This window comes from Morone saxatilis, unplaced genomic scaffold, assembly GCF_004916995.1.
Source record: "Morone saxatilis isolate NCDOM2014 unplaced genomic scaffold, NCSU_SB_2.0 Contig19, whole genome shotgun sequence".
Lineage (NCBI taxonomy): Eukaryota > Metazoa > Chordata > Actinopteri > Moronidae > Morone > Morone saxatilis.
This window is the reverse complement of record NW_023339751.1, coordinates 1,077,954-1,085,555: the sequence shown is the minus strand read 5'-3', so window position 1 is coordinate 1,085,555 and position 7,602 is coordinate 1,077,954.

Below are 7,602 nucleotides of genomic sequence, written 5' to 3'. Positions count from 1 at the left end.
ACTGAATGGTTGGTAACGTTTCTCAATCAGTTTTCAGGAATGCAACTATTACAAGTGTCCTTTTAAAGAGGGCAGCCTTGGTTTGCCTCATGAATAATAATTTTTTCCACCCAGCATTGTCCTGCTGCTCTGGGAAACGTGTGACACAATGTGACCACTGAAAGCTCATTTACATAAATAATCCGTATTCCATAGTTTTTAATTTAGCACAACAGCAGCATTTAGCATGCATGGATTACTGAACGGGTGCACCATGCTCAGACCCAAGTGTTCATGGGGCCCCTGGTCCAGAACCTCTGTTTTATTCTTGTTGGAAGGTCAATCAAACCGCTACAAAGAGACACTTGAAGCACAAAGAGATTCAAAACGACCACAAAAAGATGCAAAACAAACACAAAGAGACACAAAATGACCACAAAGGGAGGAATAACAGCTACAAAGTAGTGCAAAATTGAGCATAACCTGAATAATGGGTTCATTGAGTACATTTAGTACATTCTATGAAGCAGTGTGACAGAACTGTGGTCAATAATACGCTGGTTGTCAAGGATTCACCTTGACCTGAAGTCAACAGTATGATGTTTCTTTTGAACACGTCTAACAGAAGAAGTGTTGATACTTGTTACGAATGGCTGAACTCGAAGGCGGGCTGACAAACTGCCTTCATCCTCATGACTGCGTCACACTGCCTCCCCTATCTGACTCTAGGAACTCTGTGTCAAATGAGGATAAAGGAGCACGCTTCAGTCCTTCCTCAAAGGCATTCATGCTGTTGAACTCAGTTTAACTTAACACACTGAAGCTATCAAGTGTTATAAGAAAGATCTACTTAGGTAATTAAACAAATGCATTATTATTTGCACTGCATAACAAGTTAATCTAAATGTCAGAAACTCTTCCATACACTTAAATGGTATATAAATGGCACATTAATTACATTAAAGTAAAGTAAACAGTTTCCTGATGAGTTTCTGGTCTCAGTCTCTAGTTTCAGTCTTCTTCCATACAGCATGATGTTCATTTAGTAACTGATGGTCCCATTTAGAGTCAAACAGACCATAAAGCAGGGGATGCTTTAGGGCGGGGTACCTTGTGATTGACAGCTCATTCTCAGTGAGTCCGTCCAGCTCAACACACCAAACTCAGATCAAACTGTCAAACTAGCAGTTGCTGATCAGATATGGATCCAGATTCTGTTGTTGACTATTTCTCTCCTCAAATCTGTTCACAAACACATTTTACTGTTTATCTGGAATACCAGATCCTGTGTGACCAGGCCATTGTTTCCAAACCAACGCGCAGTACGTCAGGTCAGGCTAGGTTCACACTTGGTCCTTAGTGACAAAAACTAGGAAACATTACTGGGAAATGTAGTCAAACTGGTAGTCTTGCCACTGATGATGCTGGTGTTGTCACTGCTGCACAACCTTCCTCAATGCTATTATTGGCTTGGCAAAAAGAAAACTGTGTGTTCCAGCCCTGTGCAGATTACAGATGCACACATCATAGAGTGGAGCTGGTGCTCTTTTTGTATTACATATGAGAATTGGATTTGGCAATGAAAAGGATCACAATAAAAAGCTGCATCATTAACATACCTGGCAGTGACTAACATCAAACGGCTGAAAAAGTGCCCCAACTCCAAACACCCGCCAATACATTAAAAGAATGATGTATTGTACTTTATGTATAAGCCCTCATCTTCTGTAGCTGACACATTACCACCCTTTAATAATAATAAAAACAGTGATACTTGGGTGGTTTGACAGTTTTTCACTGTAAAATCTAAGTTTTTCTCTTCTAGTACACATGGTTAAATGTAAAGATATTAGATATCAGTTCTGTTGTTATTTTACAAATATAAAATATTTAAAAAGGTCAAATATAGGTCAAAGTCTGTTTTCTTCCATATTTAAGAGACAGTCAGGAGTCAGGAGACTGTCCAACAGTATCATTTGTTATTTTTACAGGTAAAAAACTGGCAGCTGTGGTAAAAGTATACTAGTACTGTTGATTTTACGGTTAAAGTTGAAGTTTTATCCTGTTTATCAACTCTACAAATACAAGTTTTTACCAACAAAATAAACAATTTTGCCACATGAAAAAACCATATGAATTCTATATAAAAAGGTTTCTGCCGTGAGATATGATATATGTTTTCTGTGCAATTTACAGTCTAATATATAAAAACTAATTCCACATAAATTCCTTTAAAATGGCATAAAAATATGACTCTAATATGACGTTGATGTTACAGAAACTATATTTAACCAATTCAGAGTTTATGGTCTTTTACTGTCATATTTTTACAGTTTTTTACCAACAACATAACAACATTAAATATCATCTGTTATCTGCACTTTTACAAATATAAGACATTTAAAATATAAGTCCATTTTCCTCCATATTTAAGAGACAGTCAGGAGTCACGTGACAGACCAATTTAATATCTAGTATTACCCTCTTGACTTTTTTTAGTGCCGATGCCATCTAATGTCAAGCGGCGCCTCTGAGTGTATTTTCATCGCGGTGCAGAATGCATCAAGTCAGCCACCAATCTGTAGAAGTGCTGGACAGAAACTTATTTCTATGCTAATGGTGCTGACAAATGTGTTGTGATCGGGGTTGCCATTTTTGAGCGGATTGGAATTGTCCCCTTGAATTGAATTGAACTGTGAATTATCATATAATTGCATTTTCAGCCGTGATTTATGTGCACGTTGGAGCCGGTGCGCTCCAGTTAGTCGGTCATGGCATTTTCTGCAGCTGGTCTGACTCCAAACACAGCAGGATGTTTCTCCACCAGTAAACATCAATCTGCCCCCTCCATCCCTCTTCCTGCTCTTTTCTTTTATCATTCATTTGTTCCTTCTCTCTCTTCCTGTCTTACTTGCTTTCATTCATTCATTCTTTGCTTTTTTTTCTCTTTTAGTTTCCCTACAGGCGATGCTTTCACTTGCTCCTCTATTCTTTCCATCTTCCATCATCTGTCTCAGCTGTATTTGAAGGAATGACAGTGAGGCACCCTCAGGGGTTATACAGCAGCTCTCCCTCCTTCGTAGCACACACACACACACAAATACACGCACACACACGTGAGCATACCATTGTGTTTTTTTTGTATCCTGGTGCTTGACATTGACACATTAGTTCTCCATCTCTTTGTCCATAAGCTTCAGTGTGTCGTCCTCTATAGTATTACTATTAATTGTACTGGGAATGTGTACGTACGCGTATATCTAAAACTGTGGCTGACCCCTGGTGGGAGGTTACGTTGTTTTTAAATTTGATACGATAACGATTTGATTTTTCAAAATAATGGTAATTTTTAGAAAAAATCTATTCATCACATTTGCAGATTATACCCAGTTATATCTATCGATCAAGCCTGATGAAATTAATCAATTCAATTACAAACATGTCTTAAGGACATAAAAACCTGGATGTCCTGCAATTTTCTGATGTTAAACTCAGACAGAACTGAAGTTATTGTACTTGGCCCCAAAAACCTCATAGACTCACTGTCTAAAGATATAGTTACTCTAGATGGCATTACCTGGCCTTCAGCACCCACTGTTCAGGAATCTTGGAGGTTATTCTTTAATCAGACATGTCCTTTAATTCCCACATAAAGCAGACCTCGTAGGGACTCCTTATTTCATTTTCGTAATATTTACGAAAATAAGACACATCCTGTCACAGACAGATGCAGAAAAACTATAATTCACTGCATTTGTTACTTCTAGGCTGGATTACTGCAACTCTCTTATTATCAAGGTTGCCCTAAAAAGTCCATTAACAACGCTCCAATTAAAAACGCTGCAGCACGAGTACCGACAGAAAATAGGAAAAGAGATCACATCTCTCCTGTAATAGCTTCTCTGCACTGGCTCCCTGTAAAAACCAAACATTTAAACATGGCTTTATCCATTGTTCTTATTTCTGTATTGAAAATATGGGGAAACTTCTTTCTGCTGCTGTCAGCCAAGGCCTCTACGTCATCTAGTGTCACCACGCTGCGCGGCTCCGACTGCCCTCAGTCACACAGACTCCTGACATTTGACATCATGTCACATAATAGCTGAGTCTTCGAGGTCAAACCAACAGCATCTCCAAATCCAACCCTATGACAGGCAGCCGACTCGAGTCTGTGTCAAAGGTAATCGTGGTGGAAACAAGTATCATCCAGGTTGACTTTAGTGGGACCAGACTGTTCATTGGTGAGACTTTAATAATATAACCACTTTCTGATACTAACTCATTATTTTGAGATGCTATGTCCACATTTTGAGAGTTTCTCAATATGTTATCTCTACATAACGACTTAGTCTCTCAAAATAATTACTTTATGATAAATCGTTATTTTGAGATAATAATTCAAAATATTGAGAAGGTTTCTTATTATTTTGACTCTTTGAATCTTATTTTCCTCACTTTGGAGGAAATGGGCTTCCATAGGTGTTCCATGCATCGACGGGGTGAAAGAATAATAGACTGGATTAACTGAAAATGAACTGTGTTTTTTTATTTTTTTTGCACCAACTGCTATCACACTTTGACAAAGTGCTCAGGTAATGCTGAGCAGATTGGAGTTTTAGCTGTACAAACATTTCTCAGAGTGGCTCTGGAGACAGAAATCGAAAAAAAAAAACCACCAGCTGATATAAACCTCCACAGCTTTTTCACAGCACACGGCAGAGGCACAAGTTTGCAAATATAACCGGCAAATGAACTCAATATTTACAGCAAGTTAAAACCGCAGTAATCAATATTTTTATATTAACACTGAATCAATGTTACGTGATGTAAAGTGAAAGCTGTTGTGACAGCCCCACAGATAATTCTCCTCAACTCAGAGGAGTCTCATTCTCATTAATTGCATTTTTCAGCAAAAAAGCTTTGATAAACTACACCACAGCAGCAGAGACACAAACCTAACTCTTATTTGTTGGCAGGGTACAAAATCAGCGCCTGCCTCCAGCCAAATGCCTGTAAATATGCTGTACCCAAAGCCCCCAGGAAGAGCACTGGGCCAGTTTAACACAGTGGCCAAAGCGTGTATTTGCAGTCATGTGACGTTGCAAATAAATATACGTTGTTGAGTTGTGTACTTACATTATCCCAAATACTTAACACAATGTTCTACTTATTACAGTAAAGGTTTTTTACTATAAAAAGAACTTCTCTCACTGTTTGAGTTGAGAAGAAAGTTCAGCTAGCTCAGCTTTTTCTGCCCCGTTGAGGTTGAATTCTGCCTCCAGAGCGGTTCTACCACTAAAACATAATCAGCACTTATCACCTGACAAAGCTTTTGTTATTGTAAATTATCATTTGATTTAGAAAAGCATTGCTTAGCTGAGAGAATTAACGACATGCTGGGGTAAGTTGTTTGGTGGCTGTTGCTTTACAGCCCGGAGCAGCACTATCTGGTTGTGTGACAGAAAGTTAACATTGTGCATTCCCAACTGTCCTTTTATGTCATTTACATACAGGCACAAACACCTCCTGTGAATAAAACAGCATTTATAAAGTGGAGACAGGTGGCAGTTTGACTGGTGATTGACAGGTGTGACAGCATGAGATTTTTTATTTTTTTTGATGGATTAGGAAAGGAGTCATGACTTGACATTGGACTGACACAATGAGTGCAACCTCTGACAGCAGGATTTTAGGGATATTTAAGGATTTTATGGCGTTTTTTGATCAATTATGACTCAAACAGATAGACGTACACTCCATGCAAGCAAATTTAGCTCCAAATAAATTCTAAAAACACTTGTTTTTCTCAGTACCTAACATAATGTAAGATTTACATTTCTTTGAACAAGCCCCTTCAGATCTTCTTTCCAGGGTCCTACATAAAAAAAACCTCTGTGTCACTGCTGTGCTGCTAAAAATATCTGAGGCAATTTTAATCAAAATTATCTCATTTCAAATTGCATTTTGCTTGATGAGTCATCTTAATTAGCAAATTGCTCATTGTGTGTGAACAGATGGAAGAACATGCAATCAAGGTTGATAAAGCATGACAGTTTAATACCGGAATAGAGCCTGTTAAATCATTCAGTAACGTCACGTCACCTGGTTTTCACCCAGATCACTGAGCATGAGATTGATTAACCCTTCAAAAGTCATTTTGTTTGGGTAATAGTCAATAAGTCTCAAAGTGCAAGAAACTACTGCCGGATACTTGCGGCCTCCATCAGCGTTCCCAAACTGCTACCTAATCCAAACAATCAAAGGTGCTTTCATCCTGTGAAATTATGAGGTTGTTTGCCTGCAATTAGTTTGGTGTGAACCAACTCTATTAGTGTGGCTCAGTGATTTCTCTTCTTCGCCTCCCGACAGATCTCTTGATCCGTGTTGTGTGCGTAATTAACCATCAATGATTAGCTCCACGGCTGAAGTGGAGAACGCCGGTAAGCCGAGGCGCTACCGCACTTATCCGTTTCAAGGACCCCTGACCCCGTCTGATCCAGTTCAGGAGTCAGCTGTGGTTGGGTGTGTGACCTTGTGCATTCAGGGCGATATCATCGATAGTTATTCTTCTTCACAATAGTGTTGCCTTTGTGGGTGGCCACTGTGTCAGAATAGGTGAATGTAGGGTCAAAGGTCAAGGTTTCTGATTCAACATTGCCCAGGATCTATGTTGCACATCATACCAAACATGGATTTATCTTTAGATGTGTCAGATTCTACGATGAAAAACTGTCAAACAATGAAAGAAAAAGACCGTAAACTCTAAATAGGTTTAACAGTTAAACACTGTGATATCTCAGGGCAAAACCTTTATTTATACAGCATTTTAAAGGAATTTATACAGAATAAAGTAGTTATTTTATATTCCAGACTGTAAAAATAACACTTTTTTACAGTAAGAAAGTCAAAACTGTCAAAAACTGTCAGCTGTGGTTGCCAGAACTTAAAAACGTAGATATAAAAAGTACTTTTCTCCTATCACTGTGAAATTATCTTAGTTTATTATTATTATTTATTTTATTTTATGGTTAAAGTTGGACTGTATAAATACAAGTTTTTACCATCCAAAAAAAATTGTTTTGCCATGATGTAGTTTTCTGTACGATTTACAGACTTTATTTGATTTAAATTCCTTTAAAATCCCTTATAAATATGACAGTGAGTGTTTCACTGTTACAGAAACTGTATTTAACCTATTTAAATTTAATGTTGTTATTTTCAGTCATTGTCTTGAGTTTGGAATAACAGAGTATGAAGGAAGAGGACGGCGGTGAGAGGGAACAACATGTTTGCAGTAGGTTTATGTTTTTTATCTGAGATTAAAGGTGGATCAGCACATAGGGACCCCTGGAGCTCTTTCGGGGACCCCTGGAGGATCCATGTCCCGCTAGTTCTCCTATTCTTCATTTAATAACGTATTCTTGACAAACACACGCAGGCTGCCCTCTCTCCCTCTCTCCCTCTGCCTCTGTGTCTCTCTATCAGCTGGGTTTATTCTCAGCGGACACTGATGCGCACAACATAACAAGGCCTTTCTCCCTCTCCTCCCTCCCTCTCTCTCCCTCCCCTCAATCTCTCCCCCCTCCCTCTCTCTCCCTCCCCTCAATCTCTCCCCCCCTCCCT